The sequence below is a fragment of the Mustela nigripes genome, chromosome 1 (genome assembly GCF_022355385.1).
Source record: "Mustela nigripes isolate SB6536 chromosome 1, MUSNIG.SB6536, whole genome shotgun sequence".
In the NCBI taxonomy this organism is placed as follows: domain Eukaryota; kingdom Metazoa; phylum Chordata; class Mammalia; order Carnivora; family Mustelidae; genus Mustela; species Mustela nigripes.
In genome coordinates, this window is record NC_081557.1 from 78,975,931 (window position 1) to 78,993,195 (window position 17,265).

Sequence of the window (17,265 nt, forward strand, 5' to 3'; positions counted from 1 at the left end):
GAGCTCCATCTTGCCCAGAAGCTGATGGGTGAGTCAGATGATCCCTGATCTTAAGTTAATCATTATTCAGAAATATAAACCATTTAGAAGTATGCCTCAAAGTAACTCCTGATTTCACAGGGAAAGCTTGGTGAATGTCTGCTTAGAAGAGTAGCCACACTTTGGGTTGGCAGGGATTGCAAGCCCTTTACACTGAGGCTTTGTTTCTCCTTGTGTCTGGACCAGCAAATGCATTTCCAATCCTCTCTTCTTTCAACCCATGAGTACTGGTCAATGGTCAAGTTGCTTTCTTGGCAATTGACATAATAAATGTAGGCAGGCTATTTACATTCCCTATTATATGTTTTTAAATTTCTTTGGCAAAAGAACCGTAAATGCAAAGCAATAGTATGACTGGGAGGCAGGGGGCCATAATTAAAATTCCTTTTTGTTTTTTAAATGGCTTATTAAAATGCTTGGGAAACCTGCGACACAAAGCAGCAGCCAAAACCCCTTTGCTGCTAAATGGAATGAAATGGATTTTTCAAATGTCACACTAGTATCCACTTAATAATACATTTTCCTATAGACAGGACAATAATATATATTTTAATCACTTTTCTACAGGCAAATAGACTGCACAGGAGCTGCCCTTCACTGGCACTTGGAAATTATGAATTTTTCAATAACCTTTTCTATTATTCATCCTGTGTTATTCCGTAACATTTCTGCATGAAGAATGTGCTTCCCAGACACTTTATGAATCTCTTCTATTATTTATTAAACAGCAAGGTGTCCCCCCACAACCCTCACCCCAATCCCCCAGAGAAGGATGTTTGGAGGAGGGGACCAAACATGTACATCTACATCCTGGGTTATTAATAATTTCATATCTATAAGAAATGCAGATTGAGCGACTTCCTCCGTGTAGTTCAAGTTGGGCCGTCAGAGGTGTGTTGGCTCAGAGAGGAGATATGTACTAGGCAGGAAGAGGCAAGGAGGAAAACCAGCCTAAGACAGTCCCTGCTTACAATTGGTTTCTATAGTCCGGACTCCTAAACTGTCCTTATTCCAGAAGGAAGACCACCTGGAAGTATCACTCTGACCAGGAAGATGGGATTCCTGGGTTTCCTTCTCTGCTACAGATACAGGATTTGACTTGGAGAAACCTCAGTTTTTCATCATTCCTCCCCCACACCCCCACCAACACTTTCTTTGCCTGGATAACTTCGACTCTCTGTACACATGAGCCCCTCCTACCAGGTGCTTCCATCGTGTGTCTTTCCTACTACAACATTTGTCACAGTATCATTTCATTTTTGTGAGTCATCTGAAAGAGAGAAGCTTCTTTCTTACTCTTCATTATAATGCCAGTGCCTAGATATATGCTTGGCACAAAGTAGGTATTCAATAACTATTTAGAACGATTGTGTAGATATATAAATGACATGGTCAGTCAAATGCCCCTCTCCAAAGTGGTTATTAAGAAGGTCTAAAAGATGCTAAGGACTTATACGGCAGAACTACTTTTTGCTCATCCAATATCCATAGGCTTCCATACATTTTTCAGCCCTTCAAAGTTAGGGAGGACCACAAGACCAGTTCTGGTCAAAGGATGGTTGTAGAAGTGGCATGGAATACTAGTGAGGTATGAGAGCCCAGCTCTCTCTTCTCCTGCTGTGGTGATAGTGGAGAACATGAGTTCCAGATAAAGTGGTTTCAAGATGGCAGAGTCTCCATCTGCTTAGATTGCTTGCTGAGTGGCTAATGTTGAGAAGAGGCCCCCCACACCACACATGTGAGCATGTGCACTCACACACACACTGACCTTTGTTGCGTTAAGTCACTAGGGTGTAGATGTTAATTTGTTACTGCAACATAATATTGACTAAAATAATTTATATATAAACAGTATAGTGCAGAGAGAAAAATGTGGTGAAGGGGATTAGTTGTGTCATTACTAATCTATTTTCTTTATTATTTCTGGACCCCTCTACTCTGAAACATGGGAATTTACCAGAATATTACCATCTGATGCCAGATCTAAGAAAGAAGGGGGTTCTGGAAATGCTTCCAGAACTCTGGCAATGGGGCACACCCCCTACTATTCCTTTGAGAAATCTCCTACAAAATAATAATAATAATAATAATTGCTAAGGTGATTCTTCCGCCTCCAATAAACTAGTGAGTTGTCTGTCCCTGACATACTTCTTTCTTCAAGTCACAGCCTGGAGATGGCAAGGTTGAGATCAGCCCCCAGCAGAAGGTGAACTTGTCTCATCAGTGGTGCTCCAAAGAGCAAAACTCAATCACAACCCAATGGGTGGAAGCATAGAGTCCTGAGACACCCAGGTTGGCAATGTGAGAGTTCTAACGCTTATCTTTCTGGGCCATTTCTTGAGAGGCTGTACATTTTTTTTTTCTGTATCTGTGCAAGTAGACTCTTTTGACTTTATTTGAATGTTATTTTCCTAAAGCTCATTATAAAGGATATCAGTAACAATGTGGCTACTTTATACCAGGAGATTCATGTATAGTTAAGTCATCATATGTCAACCTTAGGAAGCAAGACTTTTTTTTAACTTTTTAAAATATTCCATTCATTTATTTGACAGACAGAGATCACAAGTGGGTAGAGAGGCAGGCAGAGAGAGAAGGAAGCAGGCTCCCCGCTGAGCAGAGAGCCCGATGCGGGGCTCGATCCCAGGGCCCCAGGACCATGACCCAAGCCGAATGCAGAGGCTTTAACCGACTGAGCCACCCAGGTGCCCCAGCAAGACTTTTTAATGGAATATTTCCACTGTTTATTTTCTTGCCTCCATCCGCTTCAATCTTGAACAGCATGAAACATGGGATAATTTTTGTGGAGACCACTGAATGTCAAACTCAGGAGACTAGAATATTACCTTCAAAGTTGACTGCTGCTGAAGGAAAGGGTGCAGAGTAGGGGCAGTTCATACAGAAGGAGGAGACATGACTCCCTGACCTCAGGATTGGAATGCCCATTTGGGGTAAAAGAAGCTCCCTTCCTGGGGAAAGGAGGGACTCAAGTCACTGGATGGTCTGGGAAGAGCTGAGGGCAGCCTCTGCAGATGCTTCACCACAAATCTGGGAAGGCAGTGACAATGGAAGCACCAAGAAGCATGGAGAGAAGGAGAGAGTGAAAGGGAAAGGGGAGATGATAGAAGTGAGGGAAAGAGAGAGGAAGAGAGAGAAATAGACAGCTGAAACCTCCTATGTGTCATTAAAGGGGCCCCTAAATTTCCTGAAGACCCAAACTGAATCTCAAATCAGCCATGGTTCTAGCCTCAGGGGGAAATTGGATAGAGTATTGGGGTAGCACCTTAAGGTTGCCAGCAGAAGACCTATGTGGGCTTGCCCCTCCTTGGTGTCCTTAGGCATCTCTCTTATTCCCATGGGTTTACCAAAACCCCAAATGAGTGCCTTAAGTGAGAGTCCACGAATCAATAGACATTTTCTCTGAAGAGTCAGTTTGTGAATATTTTAGGCTTTGAGGCCGTAGGTCTCTACTGCAAATACTTAACTCAAGGGAAGCATTGCTCCCCTTTCAGCTAGCAGAGCATAGGGGAAGGAGAAGGAGGGAAGAGCATGTGGAGGTAAGCAGAGAAAGAAAACCCAGATGGAATGTATCAGGGTGAGCACACTATGGCCCGTGGGCCAATTTCTGCTTGTTGCTTATTTTTGTAAATAAAGTTTTATTGGAACCCATCCATTGTCATTTATTTACCTCTTGAGTTAAGTATTTGCAGTAGAGACCTATAGCTTCAAAGCCTAAAATATTCACAAACTGGCTTTTCAGAGAAAATTTCTGTTGATCCCTGGACTCTCACTTAAATAATAATCTTGACTTTTACTGAAGAAGCCTTACAAACATCTGTGTGCACTGAGTATACTTGGAGGCACCTGGATCAAGACTTCCTACCATCCAGGGAAACAAGGAGTTGGGGTCAAGAACACTTCAGAGTTCAGCAGAGAGAATCCTATTGTTCAATTTCAGGATGGAGATACAGTCACCAAGTGGTCCTCTCCTTCTCCTCATGATGGGGCTGAGGCTCCAGGAACCAGCAGATGGTGAAGGCAAAAGGACCTAGCTTCTCAAAGAGGCATGTCCATCACATCCAGGTGTGGTTTCCAGTGCATTGTGCCTCAGTGAATTTTTGCTCTCCAGGATGGGCAAGACCTCCTAGTCCTAGCTTCTTTCTACTGCTTGTTGTTCAGCACAAGTGAAGCACATTTGTTGGTTCCATTTCTGAATCTTCTCTGAAGTATTTGGTGTTTCCTTTTGAGGTCTTCCTGAGCTACTCTCGACTTCCTCCCAGTCTCCTCATTCCAGACAGAGTCCCTGCTAGTTTCAAATAGGAGACACAGAGTCTTGATGTGCCTCTCTGTCACCCCCCAAACTCCATGCATGCGTACCCCGTCCTAAGGGCTCATGCAGGGGGGTGTCCTGGGAAACAACACATCCCTCTGTTCTTTCATCTCAGCCAAGCCTCCTCCACAGTCAGCAGCTCTCTAAATATCATTTATTTACGTGGGCTTCAGAGGGAGGGGGGAACACAGTCACTGGAGATGGAGATGTCATTTGCAAAATAATAATAGTGTCCTAGCAGATGAGAGGCAAACACCCCCAGGGTCAATCCTGCTAAATGATACATCTTTTTTAACTATTTAGCTTGTGAAGATATATGAGCAGAGCACTTAGACTAATTTCAGGGTCTTTTCTTCCCTCTGTATGAAATGCTCAACCCTCTTGAATGTAGAATCTGTGTTCCTAATTGGATCTCATCAAAGCTTTCTCGTTGTCTTCAGCTGGTGGCAGCACATTGAGACGTGGCGGGTGGGGGGTGGGTGGCAGATACCAGCAAGTGATCAGCTGGTGGACTGTGTCTGGGCCATGGCTCTGGGAGCCCATCTGCCCCTGCAGAGCCTAACCAGAACAGTTAAGTCTCGCTCTGCCACTCAGCTGCAGCTACTCACCCTCCTGCAAGTTACTGTCCTTACTTTTAAAATACAAAATAGCAATGGTATTAAGAACCCCCTTTAGTTGAAGGATTATTGTGCATAGACACTGTGCTACAGTCTGCATACATTTTGTGATTGATTTGAGTTCAGTAAAATCCTCTTAGAGACATCATTAGCCTAGTTTTATAAATAAGAAAATGGAAGGAAGCACAGAGGGGTTGAGCAAATGGCTCAAATACACACAGCTAGTGAGTGTCTGAGCAGGGACAGAACATCAGGAAGAGGAAGGGGAATGTTCAGAGTGTGGAATGGTCTTCCTTTCCTGCAGTTTGCCTAGGTCTTAATGAAGATATACAAGCCAGCTCATTCCATTCCTCTACTCTCCGTCAGAACAGTGCAATATTTCCTCAGCAAGAAGACTGCTACCTGTCTTCCTTAAACTAATAAACATATTTTCTGTTATAGATGGAACATAAGAACATCTTCTGAAACCTGGAGGGAAAGGACTACGAGGACATCCATTCCTAATTCTCCCCCTAACACAAACACTATTAGTATTAGGACAGGTAAAGGACAACTTTGGGTAGATGGCAAAAATCTCTAGGACATACCAGAATTTCTCTCCCAAATCTTTCGGAGTGCCAAATTAAACATCATGTAAATGGACTACAGGTATGACTTTTTTTTTTTCTTGAATCTAATTGTCATGAGATACATATTCTGAAGTGTCCTGCTTTATAACTGTCTAAAACAACCAGAATTATGCATCTAAAGGCAAGGAGTTGTCTATGTTACTCAGAACAAGAATATATAAGGCTGGGGCAAAGAATTTCGCAATCGCCAAACAGCAACATCACTGAGAAATATCAACCCTCCAAATATATTTATTCTTAACAAATATGTGTGGAAGATTCATGAGGCGTTGGGCAATACGCGAGGTGCCAAAGGGAGAAAAAGAAACAAGACATAAGCCCCGCCCTAGTAGCAGAGAGATGGATAAAAAGATGATTGGGAAACAATATTGGAAGTGCAGAGATTGCGTGTGCCCCAAAGCACAGATAAACGTGCAACACCCAATAAGATACAATGGGGCTACATGATGTTCATTTTATACCCTAGCTTTCCCCGCATACCACTAGTTGGGTGACCTTCATTAGGACACTTGGGTTCCATTTCCTCATCTGCAACACAGGGATCATGGTGCTTCTTTGCAGAGTGATAATGGGGATGAGGTCACGTAAGGTGACGCAGACTGGTGCCCGACAAGGATTAGCTAGGTCTTTTTCTGAGCCTGCTTCAGATACACCAAGTGACCTTGGCTGTGTGCTCTGGTAACACCCAGCTTCCTGCCCTGAGGGAGTACAAGCTGTCTTTGGAAGATCCTAGACACCCTACCTGTAGATGTGGCAAAAAAGTGGCTTTCTTGATTGTCCTCCACTGATCTCCAGTCCAAGCAAAATCCAAGCTGAAGCAGGAACACCCATGGCTCCAGGAGTTGGAGGGAACAGGGAAAAAGAGCTGCGGGGTGGATTGGGGGGACCGCAGGAGGGGCCGGCCTGCTCGTGGTCTATTTCATCTCTTGAGTGCAGAGGGATAGAAAGAGAAATAAATAACAGTTTGTTTTTGCTGGATTTTGAAGCACATTTCCTGCCAATAGCACCTCTCACAAGGGCAACTGCTTGACACTTAGGCAAGGGAATGTGTAGGGAGAACAGGACAAGATAAAATTACAAGTGACAGCATAGCCTGTGTCTGCAATTACAATGCATTGTAAACAAGGGGAATTGCAATTCCAGCTGCCAGGCATGGCCAGAGATTGACAGGGACAGCACGCCGTCTGAGGAGATGGCAGGCTGCTGCACATCTGCTTTGAGCCAGGGAGAGTGGGGACATGGGGACAGGGAGAGAGGGCCTGGGGGCTCCAGCATGAGAAACATTGCGGTCAAGGGCTGGCAAGGAGACCAGGAGGGGCTAGCGAGAAAGAGCTGGTGGGGTGGTGCCAAAAATCAAAAGAGCTTGTGTATGCCTGCTGTGGGGGTGCATAGGAGAGATGAAATCCGTTGCTGGTTGCATCACTCCGACCACTATTGCAGGGCAAAAGGAACCAGCTTTTTTGAGAAACCTACAGGTTTTTGAGAAACCTTAATGTAGAGCATGACAGGAGGCTCGATTCCAGAATTCTGAGATCAAGAGTCGGCTGCTTAACTTACTGAACCAAGGCATTTTAAATGTGTTATTTATTTTTAAAATTTTTTTTTAAGATTTTATTTATTTATTTGACAGAGAGACACAGTGAGACACGGAACACAAGCAGGGGGAGTGGGAGAGGGAGAAGCAGACTTCCTGCCAAGCAGAGTGCCCAGTGTGGGTTTTACTCCCAGGATCCTGGGATCACAACCTGAGCCAAAGGCAGACCCTTAACGACGGAGTCAGCCAGGCGCCCCTTACATGTGTTATCATGTGTTATTTCAATGATCTGCACCACAACCATTCAAAAATTGGCTTCTTACTAAAGAAGGTATTTTTGAGCATCTGTGATTTCCAGGCCTGGACTAGTCATTATGCATATGAGATTAAGTGGATAGAGCAAGTGACACTAAAAAAGTAGGTATCAGCACCCTATTCTGCAGATAAGGAACTTGACTCTCAGAGGGGTTAAGTTACATGCCCAAGGATCCTTAGCTAGTAATGACAGTGCAAAGACTGAAGCCAGCATTCAGCACGCTCTAACTACATATTTTATGAATAAGAATTCTAATGTCCTCCCTGTTGAAGCCATTCTTTTGCTTTTATCAAATATTAATTTACATAGGATCAAATGTGATGAGTTCATTATAGATGCTTAACAAAAGATAGTTTTCTCCTGCTCATCACCAGCTTGACTGATACAGGCACCTATCACGAGCAGCATCATTATCACACCTGACCCCAAAATGCTACCGGAGCCAGTACAGGGAAAAAGGGCAGTCTCCGACTTATCATAAGAAAGCCTGCTGATGGGGCACCTGGGTGGCTCAGTGGATTAAGCCTCTGTCTTCAGCTCAGGTCATGCTCCCAGAGTCCTGGGATCGAGCCCCGAATTGGGCTCTCTGCTCAGCAAGGAGCCTGCTTCCTCCTCTCTCTCTGCCTGCCTCTCTGCCGACTTGTGATCTCTGCCTGTCAAATAAATATATAAAATCATAAAAAAAAAAAAAAGAAAGAAAAGAAAAGAAAGAGAAAGCCTGCTGATGACTTGGTGCTGGTTCTTCCCCAGAGCCTACAGGAAGGGCACTACTCCAGTGAAACCAGAAGGGAAGATGGGCTTAACTTGCAGCAGGAGGGACTTAGGTCAGAGACATGAGAGCTTATTTCAACCATGAATATAGTGTGCCCTCTTCATTCAGGGCTGGTGCCCCACTGCCGGTCACATATGACTTCCCCAGTGTCTGTGATGATCAGGGCCAAGCCATCCACACAGCCCAGTTATATGACTGAAGGCACATGTCTCTACTTGGTAGGAGACATGCGAAAGGCAGAAGGGTGGTGACATTCTTTATTGGTGGCTTTTATGGGGACCACATCCTTGGCCTTACCTCATTCACATGAAACTCCTGGCTCAGCTCACCTGCAGTCACATTGGGTCGGGACTCCATGCATCCCTGTGTGAGGCTATCAGAAGGGATGAAACTTAGCAGGCTGGACTAACCTGGTGGGGTGGCCAAGTGTTCCTCACCATGCATACGACTCCCCAGGCTCAGCTGCATGGCTGGTCAACAGCAGAGAGGCCAGGCAGATCCACAGGGAGACCTCAGCTCTCCTCCGCAGGATCTCTGAGCACAGCTTGTCTCCACGGGAAATCGTTTGTTACAGATCCAGCCTCCCCTAGGAGGACCTTCCCTCCCTAGGGACCTTTCATGGCTCTGCCAGGCTTTCTGGCCTGAAGATGAGAGAATGGTGCTGAAAAGATGGGAATGGGGGGCCCGGAGGACCCGAGGTATTCCAGACTCAAAGGCTGAGCTGGTAAGAAATTTCCCTAAGAAGTTGAGGCTCTGGCTGAATCAGTGCAGCTAACTCCTAGAATGAATGAACTGAAACCACACCCAAGCAGCTCCCTGGGTTCATTCAGCCTGCTTGCTACACTTATCACCTCCTACTACATTAGCCTTCCCCCAGGAGCATCCCAGGCTCACTAAATTGGAGCATAGCCCCGTTCTCCCAGCCCACCTGCACTTCGAGGCTACTGGGAGCTGTCTAAATGGTGCATGGACGTCAGCTAGCATTCTCACAGTGTTGGAGGTGGGTGGAACAACAACAATCACTATGTAAGAGCACTGGATTAGGGGTTAGACCTGGTGTTCGAATCCTGGGGTCTGCCACTTATGGCAATACACTTTAGGCACATTGTTCAAATTGTCTTAAGAAATCTGTGTCCTCATCTACAAAATGGGAAAATAGCCTTCACTTCAAAGTGATTGTCTGGTGGATCAATTTTAATAATGACATAAAGCTAGTCCTCAGTGCCTGTCCAGTGTAAGCATTCAAAGAAGGAAAGCTATCCCTATAAAACCTGTAATGGACCATCAACCTGCTATTGAGACATTAAGCAGCCATCCAAATGCCCTCATGCAGAGTAGTGGACACCTGGCCCAGCACTGCATGCTGACAAAGACACCGGATTCCATGGCATTCTCTTGGAACTAGATCTTTGGGACGTGCCTCACCCTGCTCCCTATCCTATTCCTACTTTTCTAGACCATTACTCTTTCCCCTTGTTTGTAGCTCACACTTGATCTTCTAACCTGGCCCTTGACCTTGCCCCTCTGGCATCAACCTGCTTGCCATTTTTAGGTCCAATGAGCACTCAGCTCTTGGTCAACCCCACTTCTAGTCACCTCAAGTAACTGCTTCTAGTTCCATCCAATACCTGAGAGTTTATTTTTGACACATGCCCTTGGAACCAGTGTTACCATGGAATGATCCCGGCTCTGAAAACAGAGTGGACAGAGATGGTCGTCTATTGGGGCAGAGCAGAAATCATGCTGTCAGGACAATGAACCCTGCCAATAGCAGCGAGGTCAGAGCAGGAGCAGGGGCTATGCAATAGAGTCTGAAAGTCTGCAGAATTATATTCACAGATCATCCTGGGAGGAATGCTTCCAGTATTGGGGTTAGAACGCATTAGCTCCTGAGGGAATATTTATATTTAATGGGATCCTGGTGCATGGCTGTGGAAGAGTGTATTTCTTGCTTATTTTTTCTTGTTTTAGTTTGATAGGACTACACTTCCCTACTTCCTGAAGTGAGAAATGTACTACTTATATGGGTTTCCACCTATCACCCTATCTTGCCTGACATCAAGCCTTACACCACTGGCTAAGGAACTCTGGGTAGGGGCCAGGCTAATAAGTTTCCTAAAAATTTGGCTTTTCCTCTCAGTTGTGAGGCCAGGGCAGTAATGCCAGTGCACTCACCTGACATCAAGTGTGTGAGATGTATGTATGAGAGAGGTGTGTGATGAGGTATGTATGTGTGATGTGTGAGGTGTGTGTAAAATGTGTGGTGGGTGTGTGTGAGGTATATGGTGAGATATGTGTGTGGTTAGTGTGTGAATGATGTGTGTGTTTGAGGAGCTTTGAGAGTGTGTGATCTGTATGAGTGAAGGGTGTGTATGTGTGAGGAATGTGCAAGGTGTGTACATGTGAGGTATGTGGAGTGTGTGTGATGGGTAAATGTGTGTGTGTGTGTGTCTGTGTGGTATGTGTGAAGGATGTGTTCAGTGTAATTTGTGCACATGAGGGATATGTGGGGTGTGTGTGTATGAGGATTGTGTGTGTGTGTGTGTTTGAAAAGGGGGATGCAGAAAGGGTGGGATTGTGCTTCTGTACGATGTATATGTAATATTCAAAATCTCGTCCAGATATTCCTTGCCTTGCCATAGGGTTACATCTTTACAAACCCAACACAATGAAAACATCATAAGTTGAAAACACATTTAGTACAACTAACCTACCAAATGTCGTAGCTTAGCCTAGCCAACCGAACACATGGTCAGAACACGTACATTGGCCCACCGCTGGGCAGTATCATCCCACAAAAGCATATTTTTAAATGAAGTGCTGAATATCTCATGTAATTTGCTGAAGACTGGGCTGAAAGTGAAGAACAGAACGGTTGTAAGTGTACCAGTTGTCGACCCTTGTGATCACTTGGTTGACTGGGAGCTATGGCTGCTTCTGCCCAGCATCCTGAGAAAAAACGGTAGTACATCACCAGCCTGGGAAAAGATCAAAATTCAAAGTACAATTTCTATTGAATGTGGATCACTTTTGCATCATCATAAAGTAAAAAAATCGTTAAGTCAAACCACTGTAAATCAGGGAGCGTCTGTCTGTGGAAGAGGCTAAACACGAAATAACAATCATGAGTTGGGATAAAATAAGCCAGAGAAGAGAAACCCATTCTGCTCTCGTCATCACATGTGAGGAAAGAGAGGATGAGGCAGTCTGGCTCTGCAGAAGCGGGGGCAGTCCCGGTCTGCGGTTGTGGGGTAGCAAATGGCTGTGGTTATGACCGCTACACTAATCCAGAGGGCAGTGGTGTGAACCACCCCAAGATACTAGCGGAAGTGAGAACCTCAAGATAATCTTCCTCTATCTCATCATTTTATGATGAAAAGTGTTTGTCCTGGAGAAGAGAGATACTCAAACTCACTTAGACTATTAACAGCAGAATATTCACTAAAAATGGTCTCCTGACTTCTAGCCTCTGCCAACCACGTATAGCCAGAGCCTCGATACTAATTTTCAGGTTAACAAGAGCATGCTTCCCTGTATACCTCTGCTTTCTTAATCTCCCTTAATATTGTTTTCATTATGTCAACTATTTCCTCAAAACCTTCAGCAGCTACCCACTACCTAAAGGGTAAAGACCAGTGTCTCTCCCTAACATGCTCAAACTTTGAGACCCACACAGTAATATCTTTCGTCTAGTATTGTGCGATCCACACCTCTGGAAGCACCATTTCTCCTCCTCTCTCACTTGCTCAGTAAGAACTCTTGCTCAAAACTCAAATCACAGCACATCAGCTCACAGTGATCTGTCATCTTGCAGTTAGTATCTTTACCTCATTTAGCGACGACATCACCCTGAGTTGTAGATTTATCTGTGCTGTCTTCCTACAGGACAGAGACCTTCTCTTATATTTCTTCATATACTCACAACACCTTGCCCAGTGCCCTTGCCCATAATAGATACATAAATAAGTGTTAAATGTTTGGTTTAGTGAAATTCTACACGACGGAATATTCATCCCCAAGATTTCCTATTCCTTTTGATTGTCTGCTCTAGTTCTAGGTAAAATGAGGTTACTAAGATGTCAGATCCCTCTGGCTACAGCTGGGTTCTGTGCCTCTGTGCCACCCAGCTCCAACACCTATGGAAGGCACTGGAAGATAAATATTCCCATTCTTCTGTTCCAATTGATTCATGGACTTCACTTACTATTACCACTGCATCAAACTATAATGCCAAGCAAATTTAGTATTATGGGTAAGACAAAGGATTTTGGATTCAGGTCATATTGAATTTGTGCTTTGACCCTTTTATTTACTAGTTGTGGTTTGATATTAACAGTAATCTCTCTATGCCTTGGTTTCTTCATCTGTGAAATGGGGATAATTTTAGCAGCTGTGGCATAAGGTGATTTGGACATTAAGTGAGATACTGCACACAAATCATGTATAATAATGCTTGGCATGTAACAAACAGCCAATAAATGTTGCATTTCTGAGTCCTTGTCTTCCTTCGTCCTCGATTTTGGGTCACTCTTCTTCATCAGAGTTCTCATAGTGATTTGTTTTTTCCTTTGTCTCACTTTTTATTTCCTGAACCCTGAACTTGTTTTGATCCTGGGCCACCTCTCCTTTCATACTCACAGCTACCACGCTCTCTCTGTGCTGACTCCTGTCCAATTACTCCTTTCCACTGTTTTTAATGCATAGTCATGGAAGAATAGAGCTCTGTACTGGGTGCTGTGGAGCATTTCGGATACAATTCCACTCCTATGGGCGTGTGTTGTGACTGGCAGAAAAAAGGTCTGCATACATGGTATAGAATTTAAAATACACATTGTAGTATCAAATTAATTCTTTATGTAGGTAATTCATCAATTTTTGATCAACCAACATGTGTGGGCTGATGACCCAACTGTGTTTAATAACTTGAATTTGTGGTCAAGAGAATGGTCTCTGAAGTCAGACTTTCATTATTATTAGCTATAACATTGAGAAATGTATTTAAACTCATCGTGCCTTAGCTGCCTCATCTGTAAAATGAAGCTAATAATAGAACCTACTCCATAGGAATATGTATATCCTATATGTATATATGTATATATCTTATATACTCATGTAGGATATGTGAGGATTAAATGGAACACAATGGAAACCATGTGGAAAAACTCTTGCACATAGTTAGCACTATTTAGTATCCCTCTCTTTTCTGAGAACTTCCACTAGTTTCATAGGCTCCTGAGTGAGAATTTACTTATATTTTTAACTCACTGAAGTTAATTTGATATACAGCACTGTCTGATATCTCTTTTAGTAATTGGAAGTTGCTCTAGTTTTAGATGTAGCTAAGTGTGAGATTGGTAATAGATATTCTTCCATACGAGTTAAAAACACTTAAGAAATAGTCCCTTTGTGCTGAAGCTGGTCTCATATTTTCTTCTTGAAGACCTACAATCTTTTCCTTTAAAGCATCTTAAGAGAAGGATGAGTATTACAGTGGCCTGGGAAGCCAGTATACTAGTTACGTATTCCTATGTAATAAACTAAGTAGCTGAAAATAGCAAGCATTTCTTTATCTCACAGTTTCTAGGGCCAGAAATCTGGTTCAACGTCTTTCATAAGGTTACAATCAGCCAGGGCTGTAACCCTTTCATAAGGTTACAATCAGCCAGGGCTGTAACCCTTTCATAAGGTTACAATCAGCCAATCAACTTGCTGGCCGGGGCTGTGGTCTCAACTGAAGGCATAATTAGAAAGGAGTAAATCAACTTAAGGTCACTCACATGATTGTTGGCAGATTTTAGTCCTTGGCCAAATAAGCCTTTCTATGGGGCTGCCTTACAACATGGCAGCTGGCTTCCCCCACAACATGGCAGCTGGATTGGTGAGCAATCCCAGAGAGAGTTGAGAGAACTTTCTCGAGATGAGAGAGCTTCAATCTTTTCAATCTTTTTATAACTTAATCTTGGAAGTGACATCCTATCACTTCTGCCATATTCTATTTGTTAGAATTGAGTCAGTAAGTATAGCTCAAGCTCAAGAGGAAAGGATTACACAAAGGTCCTGAATACCAGAAGGTGGGGATCTTGGGGGACATCTTAGTGGCTGACAGCCACAACCACTTACACAAAAGGGGACCTCTGGAGAGACTTTGTGCACAAGCAGAACCAGAGAAAAAGAAGGAAGAACTAAAATATTGCTTAAAAAGACAAAACTAACACACACAATTACCTATAATAAAATTTCCCTGACCTTTTTTTAAAAGTTTTTAAAAAAGATTTATTTATTTGAGAGAGAGAGAGACGGAGTGCACACAGAGGCAGAGGAAGAAGTAAGCTCGCAGCTGAGCAGGGAGCCTGATGCAGGACTTGATCCTAGGACCCTGGGATCATGACCCAAAGCAAAGGCAGATGCTTAACCAACTGAGCCACTGGGGTGCCTGTTTTTGTTTTGTTTTGAAAGTTATTTATTTATTTATTTATTTATTTTTGAGTGAGGTAGGGCACACAAGTCGGGGGAGGAGCAGAAGGAGAGGGACAGGCAGAATCCTTTGATGAGCGTTGAGCCCACTGCAGGACCAGATCTCATGACCCCAAGATCCTGACCTGAGCTGAAAGCAAGAGTACGATGCTAAACCGACTTAGCCACTCAACAGCCCCTCATTGAACTTCTATTTTTTTTTTTTTAAGATTTTATTTATTTATTTATTTCAGCGAGAGAGAATGAATGGTGAAGAGGGGCAGTGGGAAGGGGAGGAGCAGACTTCCCATGGAGCAGGGCTGGAGCCCAGGACCCTGAGATCATAACCTTCACTGAAAGCAGACCCTCAACCCACTGAGCCACTCAGGTGCCTCCTCACTGACCTTTCAGACAGCAGTTACTGTCTAGGCTCTGTGCTCAGTAGTTTATAAACTATTAGTTACCCAAGAGAAGTTCGAGGATACAAGCCTTGAGCTAGGTCCTGGTAATCAGTGAAGAATTTGTCAGGCCATGGAGAAGAAAGGAAGATAGTAAAAACAACACAAAACCAACAAATGAATCTGGCCTGCAGCCTGGGTAGAGAAAAGGAGAGAAAATAAGGAGAATGAATTGAAACAGAGAAGCAAAAGATAGGACCGGCCATAAACTACAGTCATTTTGGAGGAGCAGGGTTTTTATGCTTCTTATATCTTGGCATTTTGATGACATGCCTTAGTTGGAGACGGAAGAAGGGAGTGTGGACTACATGGCCTTTTAAGATGGACTTGGACTTCGACCATCAGGGATTCTACACCAATGGTCGCACTGATGACAGTGGTATATGTTCCCCACCAGTCACTGTGTGGTTCCTGTGGAGAAGGACCAAGATGGCGGTGGTGGCCTGGCACCCTGCGTGGGCAGAGAGTGGTTCAGGCCTGTGTGGCGCTCCCCTCTACCCTCCTTCTTCCCTCCAGGCACTAAAGCCCAAACAAGGGCCTGGGAGTGTCTTCCAAACTTCCTCCCCCAAAGCCTGGGAGAACTTGTCAGTCGCAATCAGCCACCAGCGTGGGTTCCCCCAGCCAGGCCAGCTGGCAGGAAGGCTGCCAAGACAGCAGATCTGACGAAAGAATTCTCAATCACATTTACATGTGCATGGTGCAAAAAGGGAAAGGAAGGGGGGGAAACCTCTCCGGAATCCAAAAAGAAAGTCACTAAATAAAGAAAAAGAAAAAAAAGGAAAAAGAAAGAAAAGAAAAAAAAAAGAACCACAGATTTGTCTCAGATGTTCTCAAATTGCTGTCCTTAAAAGCTCTGCTTCCCCATCTTCCTCCTCCTCCCATCCGTCCAATTGCCCAAAGAAAGTCTCTAATTTTGCCTTAATTTGTGCCTTGGTTGCAAGAACAAAACAGAACGTCACTGCAGCTTTCCCCTGGCCCCTCCCCTTGGCCCCTCAACAGCTGTGCTTCCTCAATGGCCTGATAGAGCCCTTTCTCCGCCATCATTCCCTATTCTTTACCAAGCCGGTCCTCCAGGCGCTGGGCCCAGTGGCTTACTGGAGGGGGGGAGTCCCGAGATGGCAGCCTTCTCCACAGTACTGCTGTACATCAAAGGGTCATATTCACACGGGCGTTCCCCTTGACCTCTCTGGGAGCCAGGGGCAGTGGGCTTTGGGGCAGGGATGAGCAAAATGTGAAATGACCCAGGAAGGGGTGACACAAAATGCAATTTTGCAAAATTACAGATATCTTAGGCATTCTGCCAGGACCCTGGGGGTAGTAACAAATTTGGGTATTTACATCATTTTTGAAATAAAAAATAAACACACACAGTCTCCTTACTTCCTCCTAATTGAATCCTTTCCAAATATCAGATGGCACATTGTTTCTCCATTGCCTACTAATGGGGACATGGGGTTTTATTCTCAGATACAGCCCTGGCTTGAACCAGACAAGCTCTTCCTTAGAATCCTCACTCCCCTCTCTCTCGGGAGGCTAATTTAAGTCCCCTCTCAGGGCTTCCACCCCTGCCTCCAACAAGGATGAGAGTTCTAAGGAGCTTCTAATTAATCTTTGTAAATTGCTCTGCGATCCTGGGATATAAAGGCAAAGTATTATTAGAAAACGCTGGCTGGGTTAGTAGCCGGCCATAAAAGTCGGAAGCTGATCAGCTCACTTTTCATGCTGCAATTATTGGAAATGGTTGCAAGTGGTTTTATGCGATGGGCACATCATAAGTCCTTAAGAAAAGCACGGAGCAGGGACCTAGGGATGTACACTTGTGACTCAGGGCAGGTGTCAGGAAAGAGAGTTTGCAGCCAGTTAATCTCTGAGCTCTTGCCTGCACAAGTCAGAGTGCAGCAGAATCCAGCAAGATGTCATGGACCTCTGTATTTTGTGTTCTGCTAGACCTCCTCCTCCTACTTTTTTGAGCATTTAGGAAAAAAATCCCTTGTGACTGAAACGGGCCCTCAAAAGCAAGCAGTCCCCATCTCATTAGTGGGAGGAGAGCCTCCTTATGAAATCTCTAGCCAGGCTCTCTCTGCACAAGTGAATATCTGATTTAAGGGGGGAAATGA

The 17,265-nt window shown here is 44.3% G+C and overlaps 1 protein-coding gene across 3 annotated transcripts in view; it reads right to left on the minus strand.

Annotated features, from left to right (window-relative positions):
• Nucleotides 1-17,265, minus strand: part of NTM (neurotrimin) — a 932,320-nt gene that overhangs the window by 714,501 nt on the left and 200,554 nt on the right. The gene's annotated exons all lie outside the window — the stretch shown is intronic.